This window comes from Gymnoscopelus microlampas, assembly GCF_963454915.1.
Source record: "Gymnoscopelus microlampas genome assembly, chromosome: 10".
Classification (NCBI taxonomy): Eukaryota; Metazoa; Chordata; class Actinopteri; order Myctophiformes; family Myctophidae; genus Gymnoscopelus; species Gymnoscopelus microlampas.
In genome coordinates this window covers 18,799,008-18,814,743 of record NC_139947.1, presented here as the reverse complement: position 1 = coordinate 18,814,743, position 15,736 = coordinate 18,799,008, and the positions used below count along the sequence as shown (strand labels likewise).

The window sequence follows — 15,736 nt, the reverse complement described above, 5'->3', positions numbered from 1 at the left end:
GCGTGCGTGCGTGCGTGCGTGCGCGTGCGTTTAGTTGTTTTTGTGTGCGAACAACTAAAGGACTAAATTATTATTATCTAGTGGGTCAAAAAATTGGAGATTGAATATTATGTCAGAAAGTCAACTGCTGAATAGAGGAAAAGGCTTGAACATAGAATACAAATCAATTGTGACTTGAGGAAGAAATTCACCACTGACCACATTTTCCTGTCTTAACAACCATCCATCCATCCATCCATCCATCCGAAAACCAACCATCCAGCCGCATCCAACATTCATCCGTCCAACAGTCCAACAGTCGCCTCTGACCAAAATCTAATCAAATGCACGACCACACACACAGTGACAAAGACGCACACAACCACACACACAACCACCAGCCAGACACTTACCACACACACAACCACCAGCCTGCAGACACACACACACACACACACACACACACACACACACACACACACACACACACACACACACACACACACACACACACACACACAACCACCAACCAGACACAAACGCACACTACGGTTGACCCAAAGAGGAGGAAATTGAATTAAAGGGGTGTAATCCAGCTCCTTGTGTGTGTAATCAGAGCGGGCTGAGAATACAGGCCCATTGTGAACTCACTGTGGTCAGCCTTATCACTAGGGGTGTGTGTGTGTGTGTGTGTGTGTGTGTGTGTGTGTGTGTGTGTGTGTGTGTGTGTGTGTGTGTGTGTGTGTGTGTGTGTGTGTGTGTGTGTGTGTGTGTGTGTGTCCCACTGACACGTGACAGAGTGTTTCATCCTGTAAAACACAAACGTCGTAACCTCTCTGCAACATCAAGAAGACTATTGTGTTGGGGTACCCACCTGACTAAGTGTTGGGGTACCCACCTGCTCTGCTGTGCTGCGCAATCTTATGTATAGATTTATGTGTAGGGCATCTGAGTCAGTAAATTACATCATTGCTGTCATAACAAACCCTATACTAGTTGTGTTGTGTCAGGTTCTCCTCTAGACTGTGGAACCATTGACGCACTTGTCTGTAATTTCAAAACTGAATGTAACTGCTGTCATCGTTTATAATTTCATAATTTGTTTATTTATCTAAGACCAAGTTCATAATAAGGCTGTATTTAAGTTAATGTGTTTATGTACATTATTTCATGGTTATTTGAGTCAAGTTATTGTAATGCTTTTATTTTGAAGTATCAAAGTCGTTCTGTGTCTCGTTTGGTCTGCTCTCACGTGAAATGGGTTCACACAGGACTTTTGCATTATGCAATTAAGCAGCAACAAGCAGCCAGGTGCAGAAGCTCCGTGACATGCTGATCACAAGAGACTGTCTAAACTTAAGAGTTATAAGAAAGGTTATGGTCTAAGTTATAAGAAAAGTCTATAAGGACCTGAAGACTGAAGAGTACTCCCTTTTTTGTGTAGCATGCAGCCAACGAGGTATTTGTTTGTTTGTCTATATTTTGCTCATACTGTTGGTATTTTTACTCTGGTAAATGTCTATTTTTACATGCTGTGCATGACGCCATCTTATGTTAATGTAACATGCTTATTTTATGTTTATTATTTAGTTTTCACGGTGGATTTGGAGGATTGAAGTCACCTTCAAATAAATCAGTAGCAAGGAAACCACTTGTGTCTGTCTGTGCTTGGAGGGAGTTACACTGAACATGTTGGAAGTCTTTTTATTGTATTTCCTCTTTATATTTTTTATTGTATTGTGTTTTTATTGTGATATGGATCTCCCTTGGGTCTGAAATAAAGATTGAATTGACTATGTGGGTTGGTGTGTTCCGGAGCTGTTCTTTGACGGTCCACATTCATAGTGCAAAATGAATGGTCATTTTAATAATGTGGCTCGTTGGTGAAAGGTGTCTACTTACCTTACGTACCTTAAAATTAACCCATTAAGACCTGAGGATGATGTCTTCTTAATGAGTGGTGCTCAAACTTTTTCATGTCAAGGACCCCCAAAATTATATGTATTTGGCCGCCGACCCCCATCTCAAAATATTTTGTTCCAGGGACCCCCAGAAGCAAAGATTTCAGTTTAAAATGCTTGCTTTTAAAGAATATATATTCAAGATTTGCACAAATTTTCACGATAAGAAAAATAGCAGATCTACAAGCTCATAGCACAGCACGAAGTGACATGCTATGAGCTTGTATATCTGCTATTTTTGAATATCCAAAGTATAAAATGGTTAAAGTGGTTAAAAGGATTGTGACACAAGTTCTTTCCCACAGTAGTCCAGAATGTAATGTCTTATTTTGACTTGTTTGACTCCATTAGCAGAGATTGTCCCTATCTTCAACAAATGTTGTGTACACGCTGTGTGTATGCAGTGTATACTTTAGTAGATCTCAGCCTACATATACATCATTCACTGCCACTTCATGTCGAAACTGTGAGGAAAAAAACTATGAGACTTTCAAGTTGCTAGGCATAGGTAATTCACCCTTCTGAAAGTCACTACACCGCTTATTTGCACTAAAATGTCCATACAGTAGTAAGCTAACACAGCTGTTGGACCAAATTCATATTTAATTTAATACACCTGGAAAAATAGTTCCTTACAAGTGCAGCTGCACTTCAAACTCAAATTGTAGCTGGAAGATGGCTTTTAATAACAATACAGTGAGTTGTTTCAGCTAACTTTGGCAAATGTTTTCCGGTACATTTTGATGTAACATTTATTGAGTATGGACAAAATGTAATCAAACAGTGGTTCAGGAAACGTGACCAGGAAAAGTGATTTATGTCAGCTCTGTGGGGGATGACATCTCTTCAACATTGCGTCTAAGTCTGGGACAGTACCAGTGTGGATTTCGATCTGGTGTCATGGAACAACAGACTACTGTAGCTCTTTACACTTGCAGATCCTGGAAGATCCTAGAAGTACGCACATCCGGTCTATACTGTATGTCTTTCGTGGATCTGGAGGTGTATGACCCCAGGAGATATTGCAGGAGGTGCTGTGCAGGAGTATGGTGTGAGGCGGGCACTAATGCAATGCAGTCCTCGGCTGTAAGTCTGGCTCATTCTCGGCGGGGGTTGGCCTCCGCCAGGGCTGCAAATTGTTACCTATCCTCCTTGTGATATTCATCGACAGGATTTTGAGGTGCAGTTGTGGAGGAGAGGGATTACAGTCTGGTGATCTGAGGATTGCATCACTGCTTTTCACAGATGATGTTACGAACATGGTTTGATCGGGTTGGAGGATGACACATTGGCCTACGTCATAGAGCTGCAGGTCTAACAACACATAACAGAAGAAGCAGATGAGGTCCTGATGGCATCATCGATCTGTGAACTTCAGCTCTCCCTGGATCAGTTCACAGCCAATTGTGATGCGGCTGGGATGACGATCAGCACTTTTTAAATCTAAGGCCATGCTTCTCAGAAGGAAACTGGTGGATTACCCACTCCAGGAAGGGAATGAGTCCTTAGTTACCCCAAGTGAAGTTCAAGTATCTCATGGTCTTCACGAGTGAAAATGGAGCATGAGAATTTGAGCAGCAGGAGCAGTATAGCGTTCACTGTACTGCTTCACTGTGACTACAGGGGAACTGAGCAAGAAGGCAAAGCTCTCAATCTACAAGTCAGTCTTCGTTCCTACTCGCACCCAAGCCATGGTCATGAAATGTGGGTCATGACCAAAAGTCCAAGATTGCAGACACAAGCGGTCAAAATGGACTCAGAAGGGTGGCTCAGGGAGAGGGTGAGAAGCTCAGTCATATGTGAAATACTCGGAATAGAGCTGCTGCCACTTTGGGCAGAACGAAGCCAGTTGAGATGGTTCAGGCATCTATTCTACAGTAATAAGGATGCCTCCTGGACCCAGGTCACCTTACCACAGAGGGACGCCCAGCTGAGAAGAGGCCACGGTGCAGACTGAGGACCAGTTTGGGGGATTTCATATGGCGGCCATACTCGCTGAATGAGTAGAGAACCACCTGGGAAGCAGAAGGTCCCAGCTACGATTCCTGGTCCCGGCAAGAAAACCCTCAACTGCTCGCCCCCTGCGCTCCCTTGAGAAGCACTCAGCTGGGTGAAGCTGAAAAATGAATTTTCCCTGTGGGTCTAATCATGTTTTTTTTTAATGCATCTCTCTTGTGGCCTGGGAACGCCTTTGGTATCCCAAAGGCAGAGCTGGCTGATGTGGCAAGGGAAAGGGAAGTCTGGGATTTTTCGGCAGGACCTGCTTCCTCCATAACCCGACTCCAGATACACAGATGAAGACGGATGGATGGATGGATGAAGTAACAGTGGTATGCTCCTTTAAAGTGCGTTGATGTGCAAAACTATTGTAAAGCTATATTTTGCGATGCTCTCCGTTAGTCTGTGTGTATGCATATAAAGTCACTTTGCCAAACAGCTGGTCCTGAAATGATCAAGACATGAAAGGCTCAACTATAGATGTTGACTTTGTTTGATGCCTGTTTGTCAAGTCACAAGACGCCAAAGCAAATCTCTGGTATACACTGCTGTTTCTGATTCAGACTGTGATTATTACCCACTTGAACCCTATATACTTTGTTGACCGGGGTCCCCCAGGGCTATATAATTGCCCCCCCCTACACATACACACCAAATCTCAGTCGAAAATAGCTTGATTTACAGGCTCTTAGATCTGCCGTTTTCACAGAATGTTCGCCTATTATGACAGACACAGGCCCAGAATACGATACAGGGTTAAGATGTTGGGGGAGTTTGTGAGAAAGTATACTTTGTTGCTTTGTGACCTGTAGCTGTGCAGAGTGCAAGCCGTGTTTTTACACTGCATGTCGTAGTTTTTTTTCCCCCTGTCTGTTAATTATTTTTACGCTGGTATTTTGCCTCCTCCTGATATAGTGTTTCCTTCTATTGTCTTTTCCAGCAGGCTGGCTGCCTCCGGACTGCGAGCGGGCCCCTCCCTCCTGGCCTAACGTTAACACACATGCTCCAGTCCTCGCTCTCCCTTCCTCCACTCGCCACTTCAGAGAAAACACAAGAAGTCAGTGATATGGTCGCCCAGCTGTGTGTAAGTGCATGTGTGTATGTGTGAGAGAGCGTGCATGCGTGTGTGTGTGTGTGTGTGTGTGTGTGTGTGTGTTAGACCAAGTACTGTGCCATATTGTGTGTGTGTGTGTGTGTGTGTGTGTGTGTGTGTGTGTGTGTGTGTGTGTGTGTGCGTGTGCGCGCGCGCAAGGGAGTGTGTCCACCACTCAGCTCAGTGGGGTTAATCTCTCTCTCTCTCTCTCTCTCTCTCTCTCTCTCTCTCACCCTCCCTCTCTCCCTCTGTGCCTTTTGTTGCGGCCCCTCATTTTTCTCAAGGCTCTCATAGAGGGAAGTGATCCTGCGTGTGTGTGTGTTTGTGTGTGTGAGTTTGTGTGTGTGTGTGTGCGTATGTGTGTATTCGGAGAGACTCGTTTGCTGGACCGATTGTACACTGGACCAAACTGGACCATGAGTGACGGATCCTTCTGACACTTTCCTCTGCATGTTGGATGTTTCATAGCAACACAGACTGGTAAGAGGACACAGCTTTAGATCTTACAGGTCCGATCAGGTTTAAAGCTGACACTGAGGATTCTGCTAGTGTGTGTGTGTGTGTGTGTGTGTGTGTGTGTGTGTGTGTGTGTCTGAGCTGTGGGGTGGCATGGGTGGAATTTAGGTGTTAATTCATCAATTTGTAACAGATCAGTGTATAAATATAAAACCATCCATGGCATGTAGTCACATGTGTACATTCTCATTTACATTAACAGTGCATGTGCATTTACAAGTGACGCAAAGGAATGCAAAAATGTACTTATTCTGCACAGTCTCTGGACTTAGAAACACTGTGGAATGCAACAGGTCATTTCAGAGGTTCACACAGAGAAGACACACACGCACAAAACTCTGAAATGACCTGTTGGGGAGAAGTTCTCCCCCTGCGTGGTGGTGTCGAGTTTGACGGTTCGTGGCTTTGAAAAGGTTGGAGAGGGTCTTGTAGAAAACATTTTCTCCCTCCCCATTCTTTGGCTGAACATTCCCCGGCTCCTCTTCTCTCCTCCTCCCTGTGTTCCTGGTGGGGATCTCGCTCCCTCTCTCTCTCTCTCTCTCTCTCTCGCTCTCTCTCTCCCTCCTTCTCTCCACCCGGCCCCTGCCTGCTCAGGTTACCGGTTTCCTCCTGTTGTTCCGAGGGCGCTCGGTTCCTGCGCCGCGCTCCGAGGGGCGCTCCCACGCTCTCTCTCCGCGGAGAAAGGAAGCCGGAGAAACAATGACGAGCGTTTTCAGAGCCGCTCGCTCTTTCTCTGTGTGTGTGTGTGTGTGTGTGTGTGTGTGTGTATGACTGCCTGTATCCCTTTAACGTTGAAGGAAGACATTTAAAAATGCCCTTTTCTCTCTCTCCCCTTCCTCCTCCCCCGGCAGACATGACTTTTTTTTTTCTGCTTGTTTTGTTGTTGTTGGAGGAAAAGTTCTCTTTTTCTGGGAGGGGTGGTGGGGGGGGTGTAGGGGGAGAGGGGGGGTGAGAAAATTGGAAACAGAGGCCGGCCGCAGTGGAAGTGAGTCAGCCCTGCATGCATTAGTGCTGCATTATAGTGCTGTGTTGACTCAGTGGGAGGGGGGGTACGGACGACAAAAGTAGACAGCAGTTTGTTCATGTTTGGTTGAAGCAACATCGCGGAATCCTCCTTTTGTCATCTTCATCATCTGTTTACCAGGAGAGGAGAGGAGAGGAGAGTTTTGAGGGGAGGGGAGGGGAGGAGGCCAGCTGCTGTTTATGAAGGAAGGGGGCAGCTTGTGTCCATCTGGGACAATCCCAAGCGTTGAAACATACTCCACCCTCATCTCAAACATCTCTCTCTCTCTCTCTCGCTCTTTCTTGTAAGTTGCCTCTATCCACAACAATGCATACTGTACTAATGGTCCATTAAAATTCCAAATAGATCTAACACACACAGGCTCTTCCCCCGCATATTCATCTGTGCAGTACAGTGTCCATGTCTATGTTGCTCACCCATGTCTCAGTAGTAGAGGTACCGTTCAATCCACAGGTTGGAAGCTGGAAGCAGTTTTCCCCCTCGCCCATACACTCTTTAGCGTCACTTTCCATCGTTCAGGGTAGTCCAAGTCATGTGATGCATAATGCGGACCATGTAGACTCAACATTGCAGGCGCACCACCATTGCATCGCCTCAGCGCATGCACTCGCACCGCTAGCTCGGGCGCGCCTCTGCCGACTCAGCTCCGCCGTTCTAGTTGCATACCGATGGGCAGAGAATATGTTCATCAATATGGGACCATAATATACATACACACTGAAACATCCCTTACAGACCTTTAAATTGACACAAAGCTATCAAAATGAGTGAAAGCGATTACCTAGCATCTACCTACATGCAGTACTGTGCGAATGCTATTAGTGGAGTAGTTATTTTTTCCTTTGATGTGTTAACACATTTGGCTGCAGTAGTGACATGATGCTTTTTCTCTCCTGTAACACTGGATCTTAATGGGGTCCAGAGCAAACTCATTGATAGTTAGCAACCAAATGGACCCTTACGGGTCTGCAACTGCGAGTGTACTCTACTCTCATTGAGTAGTTAAATTAACAAACTGGGAGTCCTTGATGAAGTTTAGTCAATCTGTCGTTTTCATTCGATGGAAACCTTTCAAAATAAATCCTACATTTAGTTTGGTATGACTGTCCCTCTTCTTGACTGGCTCTCTCTCTCTCTCTCTCTCTCTCTCTCTCTCTCTCTCTCTCTCTCTCTCTCTGTGCTGCCTGTGTATCCAGTGATAAGGGACAGTGGCGGTAGCACTTCCTCTCGCTACAGGAACAGGAAGTGTTGATTTCCACTCTCTGGGCAAACCCTGTCTTCTGTCCACTGGGAACTTCTGCACACACACACACACACACACACACACACACACACACACACACACACACACACACACACACATATACATGAATGTGCACACACACGCACACATACGTACACACGCACGTACACACATCCTCATAAACATGTATACACACACACACACACACACACACACACACACACACACACACACACACACACACACACACACACACACACACACGTGCAAACACACATTTAGGTGAGCCTGCACAGTGCACATCTAGGCGTGCACATGCACACATACTGTACTGTATACAGAAAAAAGCATACATGCACACAATGTATGTGTGGATGCATGTCTCTGTCTGTCTGAAATTCCTTTGTGTTTGTGTGCATGCCATGCATGTATCTGTCTGTGTGTATATGTGTGCGCTGTTTGAAATCCCTGTGTTCACTTCACACGCTGCGCATGCGTCTGTGCATGTGAAGTCCCTTCAAGAGGACATACAATGAGGCCAGTATGTCTAGCCGCCATTGATAGCCGTGTGATGGACAGATGGTTGCCATGGGAATGCACCTGGCTCCCACAGGGCTGCGTGTCCTCCTGACCTTGGGGTTGGCCTAAAGGTCGAAGCACTGATTGGCTAATTATCTCACTAATCACAGCAAAGGTCTACGATGTGCCTTTGGCCGCAGATGGCGCTGTTGAGCTTAAAACAACACAAACATCCATTCATCAGCTAATGGCTTCCAGTTACTACAAGAGGGGTGTGTGTGTGTGTGTGTGTGTGTGTGTGTGTGTGTGTGTGTGTGTGTGTGTGTGTGTGTGTGTGTGTGTGTGTGTGTGTGTGCGTGTGCGCGTGTGTGGGTGTGTGAGAGAGAGAAAGAGAGAAAGAGAGAGCGTATTAAGCACAATCAACAGAACAATCACACCATTAAGTTTTATGATGAATTAGGTAAGAATGTAGGTGGTGAGATGAGTCTTTATCGTAAAGCTGGTCAAGTCATCTCTGGCAAAGTGAACAGACAATAATTTTCAGGTTGAGATACCACTTTTATCCAATCAGAACCACCATGTGTAGTGTTTTGAATTGTGTCTGAATTGAAGATTTATTTTTTTGTTTACTAAAGAGTTGAAGGGACAGAGAGACCCCTGTGATTGCTATCAAGATATAGAGTTAGACAAACTTATTTTAACAAGAAAATATCACCTTTAATGAATAAAACACACACTATGGTGGCACTAATCTGACATTAATCATCGTATGACGCTTTGTGAGGATGTAGATGCTGCTGTTTTACCGAATGTTTTTGTTTTTATATTTTTGCTTAATTTTCGTGTATTTCTTCTGAATGTTCTTCAGTTATGACATGCCCAGAACAAGGATGCTAGGGTTCTTGTGGTCAGGCGTTAAATGTGTATTCCAGATTTGAGTTAATTTAGGGAGGGATAAAGTAAAGGAGGGATGGTGAAAAGGAGGGATGAAGGAAAGGAGGGATGAAGGAAGGGAAGGATGCAGTCAGACGATCACCAGACTGTGTGAGAGAGTCTCAGCTATAGTAAGGTCATAGTTCAAGAGGGGTTAGAGGGTCACTGAGGACCCAGCAGTGCCACTTAGAACAGGATATCCTGTTAGACACACCCATCACTCTCTCTCTCTATCTCTCTGTCTCTCTCTCTCTCTCTCTCTCTCTCTCTCTCTCTCCCTCCATCCCTACCTCTCTCTCTCTCTCTCTGCTTCTGCTGTCTCCCATGGGACAGAGAGAGGACAGAGTGAAGTACAAACAATCGATCACATAGACAGATTGACACGCGCGCACACACACACACACACACACACACACACACACACACACACACACACACACACACACACACACACACACACACACACACACACTTTCAAATCATTTTATCATGTTTTCCCTGTACGGCGTACGCACGCACAGTCAAATCCTCAGTGTTCATTTATCCATTCGTAACTATGAGATCATCCAAATTTACATTTCCCAGAGTGAAATGAACACTCAGCATTATTGTACAACGTACAAAGTGAATTCCTGTGCTCTCATACGCTCACATACTGTAGAAGCGTATAGCACGTTTGCATTAGCAGTGGGATGTTTCCATATAACAATAACCGAAGTTCAAAGGGGAAATGACAACTGAAAGAAAACTTAAAGAAAGAATGAGTGAGGGTTGGTGGCAAGCGAGAGAAAGAGAGAGAACGTGTTGTGTTTGGCCTGGTAATGAGTTTCATGTACCTTTATATGACTGATGACATTGTTTTGTCTCTCTGTGGGTTCTCTGTATGACTGTGTGCGTGTGATTTGAAGTGTTATTCATTCCATCCACATAATAGAAATCAAATATGTTATCATATTAACATATGTTATATTAAACTTTATACGTACAGTATATATTTTGAGACCGTCAAAACATTCATATTTCTTAAACAAACAGTATGTGGAGGCATCCAGTTGGTGCAGTTCCTGCCCACCATTGTGGAGACTAGGGGTTCAAATCCTCCATGGTGTATCCCGCTTGGCCGGGCACTCAAATGAACCCAATTAGCCACGTTGACGGCTGGGAAGCTGGTTAGGGTGATCTCTGTCACTGCACTAGTCTAGCAACAATCCTACAGGCTGATCAGGGAATCTGTAAGAAAGTAATAGCCAGCACTCTGAAGTCCTTCTGGTAGTTTTAATTCATAGACGCACGGACAGTCACAGCACACACGGACGCGTTTCGGCGCCAAGCCTTCCCCAGCGTGATAAGGATAATTCCTTTTAACAGGTTGTTCATGAAAGTCCTTGCGGTCTTGTTTCCAATGAGAACCTGTGAGCAATTAGGGGTTAAGAGTCTTGCTCAGGGACAAATTTCATTTCATCGACACATATGCTGACCTGGCCTGATATGGGAATCTGTTCAGCAGGGAGTGGAACTGGGAGGGATAGCGTGTTCCTTCACACTCGTTACGTCTTCCTGGTGAAACTCCTCGCTGTCTGGGAAAAAGAAGCTTCAAGATTCCGTTTATTGACATTTTCTTGTGTGATTGCACAAATAAAAAAAGTCAAATGCTCTTCCTTGCAGCCCAAGAGAGGACACAAATAAATATCTGAAAATTCCCTTCAGTGGCTGGTGACTTCATCTGTATGGTGTGGTGGTCTACACCCTCCCACAAGACCCTGTAGGGAACGGCAGTGACAGGGACTTGGGGGGAAATGGAATAAACACTACATTTGAAAGACTAAGAAGATATTTTTGTTCTTGAGAGGGGAGGGGAGGGGAGGGCAGGGAGAGGAGAGGAGAGGAGAGGAGAGAGATAACAACACTTTATCGTATGACGGTGATGTCGCTTCCCAAAAATAGACCATTTACAAGTTTTTTTACAGCGCGTTGTGAGCGTAGAAATTTTACTATTTGCAGCGAGCGACACAGTAGTATGACAGAGTATAAATGAAGCATCAAAAACAACACTGGCTTGATGATGGTTGTGCAAATGAAGGTTAGGAATGTGTCTTTTAAAAGTATTTTGTGTTATCTGCACTGAAGAGAGAGATGGGCTGTGACCACCACACGCAACCACACGCAACCACGCACGCACGCACGCACGCACGCACACACACACACACACACACACACACACACACACACACACACACACACACACACACACACACACACACACACACACACACACACACACACACAAAGACACACTTCTTAAAGATTCCACAGACATCGTGGAAACTGTGCTCATAGACATTAGTGGTTGTTGTGTGAAAAAGGAACAAATGACTAAATGACATATCTAGTGGTCTGTATTTCCAAAGAAGACACCCACCCACACACCTACAATGTTTATGACTACACCACAGCAAGTATTTTGAAACACATACTATATGTGGAATATAACAAATATACAAATGGAAACAAATGGGCCCTACTGGGCTAACACTTCAGAGTGAAATTAACACAGGGATTTTATTTTAGAGCTGGTGATGACCGTCATTTAGAAAGCAATGGATTTCTTCATACTGCATGGCTAAAAATACAAATAGTCAAATCCAGAGTGTTAATTTAACTCAGAGAAGATGGCATCTTTCTCTCACTCTCACACACACAAACGCACATACTGTAGGCACGCACGCGCCCACGCACGCACGCACGCACGCACGCACGCACGCACGCACACACACACACACACACACACACACACACACACACACACACACACACACACACACACACACACACACACACACACACACACACACACACACACACACGTATGACCAAAGTAGATTTTTGAGGAATGTATTTTTTTCTCTCTTATCGTCTAGACCCCTGACCTCTGTATCAACCGCCTCACCCCTCCACCCCCACTTCTCTCTCTCTCTCTCTGTCTCTCTCTCTCTCTCTCTCTCTCTCTCTCTCTCTCTCTCTCTCTCTCTCGCTCTCTCTCGCTCTCTTTCTCTCCTTTATCTGTTTCTTTTTCTTGTCCCTCTTGTCTCTCTTGTCCCCTTCTTGTCGTCCTTATGTCACCCTCTCTCTTCTCTTTCTTTTCTTTTCTTTTCTTTTCTTTTCTTTTCTTTTCTTTTCTTCTCTTTTCTACTCTTCTCTTCTCCTCTGTCATTCTCTCAGCTCCTTCCGTTCTGTCTCCTGTAACATTCCTTACATTCCTGTTGGCTTCTCAAGGGGAAGGATCCCGCTGTCTCTCTCTCTCTCTCTCTCTCTCTCTCTCTCTCTCTCTCTCTCTCTCTCTCTCTCTCTCTCTCTCTCTTAGTTCCTTCCCTCTCTTCCTTAATCTCTCTCACCTGCCTCTCTCTGTGCGTTTCCTCATACAGATGGGAACAATATAGTAGCTATTACAGTACTGCAGTAGTAGTGTTTCATAACTACAACAGTCAGTGTACACGTTGGTATTGTAGAGTCGTAGTATTACAGTAGAGTAAGTATTAGTGAGAATAAGGGTCATGCTCTCTCTCTCTCTCCTTGTTATGTAAAACAGGCTCATTCATGTTTCTAGAAGCATATGGTCTGTACACAGTCATGCGCTGTCCACGCATGCAGGATTATAAGGTTAATTCATACTCTATTGTATAATGCATCACTCAGTGAAAATAACTGGTTTAAATTAACGCGATTCGTCCCGTTTTTCAGTTGAGAATTGTTTTATAATATGGCACCTGCCACCTTCATATCTTCAGGACATGATCCAACCCCGCAACTCTTCCCACTCACTTAGATCAGTGGTTCTCAACCCCAGGGGGGTCCCCAAATTATTTTGGGGGGTCCCCAGATGATTTGCTTAGAGTGCAACATTGTTTTCTCACTCAAAAGTAAACAAACCAACATATAGTGTATACAGGGTATCTGCACAGTGACAATTTAAGGACTTTTAAGACCTTTTTAATACCTCTAAAATGAAAAATGGTGAGAAAATAGCCGATCTACATGCTCACAACGCCTCGGATCTCCTCCGACTTGTTTATATTGAATCTTATATAGTTTTAATATCCTTTTTAATTCATTTCAAATCAAATCAAATCAAACTTTATTTATAAAGCACATTTACAACAATCGAAACTGAACCAAAGTGCTGTACATGGTGAGACAAAAGAAACATCAAAACAAGATAGTATGCAAGTGTAACAACAACAAAGTCACAGATCACATACAACAAGAGATAAAGACAGGAACTTAGATATGATGGAAGGCTAAGGAGTAAAAGTGTGTTTTAAGAAGGGATTTAAAAGCCTCAATAGAGTTGGCACTTCTAATATAGAAGGGCAGGCTGTTCCAGAGCCTAGGAGATACATTTAATGTATCTCCCTTCAAATAGGGAACCCAGCATTCACTCTGTTTTGCGTCATTTGTTATATTCCACCAGCTAATTCAGGGCCCACGAGTTCAAAACTTTTAATCCCTATAAGTGATCGGATCAGAATTGGATTTTGGGTAGTTGAAAACCTAAAATCCGGATTGGATCACTCAGATATCCGATTAGATCAGGAAATCAAATCCAAGCTCTAATCTGGATCAAATCCTCAAAATGGGTAGTTCAAAATACAAATACAGGATTTGAATCAGTCTGGATTTAGTTAGTAAAGTCTGTGAATTGAAACAGTACATCATTTGTAGCCTTTATGGTTGATACAATTCTTCATTTATTTTTTTTCCACATTTGCAGAGTACACTTGCCTAGCTTTTGGCCCTTCTTACCTTAAAGTCCACCACATATCACACACACGCATGCGCGCGCGTGTGTGCGCGCACACACACACACACACACACACACACACACACACACACACACACCACAATCCTTTAACGGTAACAGGATAGGTGGGCACCAAGGAAGAGTGGGCACCTGGGTGTTAAATTGGCTATTTTTTCCAAAATGTTAAAAAATGTTTTTAAGTAAAGTAAAGTATACATGATTAGAACACGCTTAAGCATTCGACAATTACTGTAAGGCCTAATATTTCTGCAATTGCTACAAATGGCTACAAAACCTGTATATCCAGTAATTTTGGGTCATAAACCAGAAGTTAAAGCATAAAATTAAGTCTGATAATGATGTATGTACCTTGTAGGGGTGGGACGATATGGGTATCTCACGATACGATATCTGCGGCGATATTAGGCCCTCGATAACAATAATGTCACGATATTCGATATATTGCGATATCACGATATATTACATGAAATTTCACCAACGATATATCACGATAGTCCTTGTATTCAATGCATAAACACATAAAATAGCACCAAACAGTTCAAAATCATCATTACATAAATACAGAGTCGGAATAAAGTTTTTTTTTTTTTAATATCGATATTTTTCGGCAGTATGTTGATTATTTATCGCGGGAGAAAGTATCGCGATATATCGCGATATCGATATATCGTCCCACCCCTAGTACCTTGCATGTTCATGTCATCACTTTAGGCGGTTATGGAATGGCTCTAAATCGCTATACTGTCTGTCTCCCTTGTGTTGTTTTTCATATCCACTTGGAGATGGGTTGGATTAAGCACTATGATATTCAGGATTTGGTCATCTTGAAAAGTCTGAATTTGGATCAGGGTAGCCTATAGACAGACAGACAGACAGACAGACAGACAGACAGACAAAAACATCATAATTGCAGTCCTACACAGCCCTGTTCATTCTTGCTTATAAACCTGCAATTAATCGTATTGATATAGGCTACATCTTATATCAATATCATTAACGAACAATTGGGTATACCTCTTTTTTATTATTATGTGCGTGTGTGTGCGTGCGTGCGTGTCCTAACTCATGTCCTCTCCATCAATGTTAAATGTTTCCAGTCTGACCTTTGCTGTGCTGCAGCCTTGCATAAAGTCATGAATGTTGTATAATAGCAGATTATTGCGGTGCAGGTGGGAGTCGACTATGCAGCACACGCTGCTGACCACATCCTGCCTTATAGGCCTTATAGATAGAGGATGCACTTATCTATGTCATGTCAGCATGTATTCTAGTCACTCATATATGTCACACTTTCCACACCATGCATGAACCAGTGATTCCCAACCTGTGGGCCGGGGCCCACTGGTGGGTCGTGAGGATATTGCAAGTGGGTCCCCAAATAATTGGCAAAACACTACGATTTTATATAATATAATATAAATGTCATGGAATTTTGTCTTTAAAACATTGACAAATGTGTTTTCATTGGGATACCGATATAGGAACTTAAAGTATACTACTGTATGTTAGTTCCATTGATCCAAGCCAGAACACAATCGATTGATTGCTCTTCAAAATAAACATGCTCTGAAAAGGCACGCGGCCCACCCATTTGTATCGTCGTATCCCCATTAAGTCACAAACACTGCTTTTTCACTGAACATTTTATTCT

At 43.7% G+C, this 15,736-nt stretch overlaps 1 protein-coding gene across 1 annotated transcript in view; it reads left to right on the top strand.

Moving 5' to 3' along the window:
- Positions 1 to 4,958: 4,958 nt before the first annotated feature.
- hdac7a (histone deacetylase 7a) overlaps positions 4,959 to 15,736 on the top strand; it is an 81,696-nt gene continuing 70,918 nt past the window's right edge. Inside the window, exons 1-2 of the mRNA XM_084070415.1 lie at positions 4,959 to 4,999; positions 5,326 to 5,511. The gene's annotated coding sequence lies outside the window, so the exon portion shown is untranslated. The remainder of the gene's footprint in view (positions 5,000 to 5,325; positions 5,512 to 15,736) is intronic.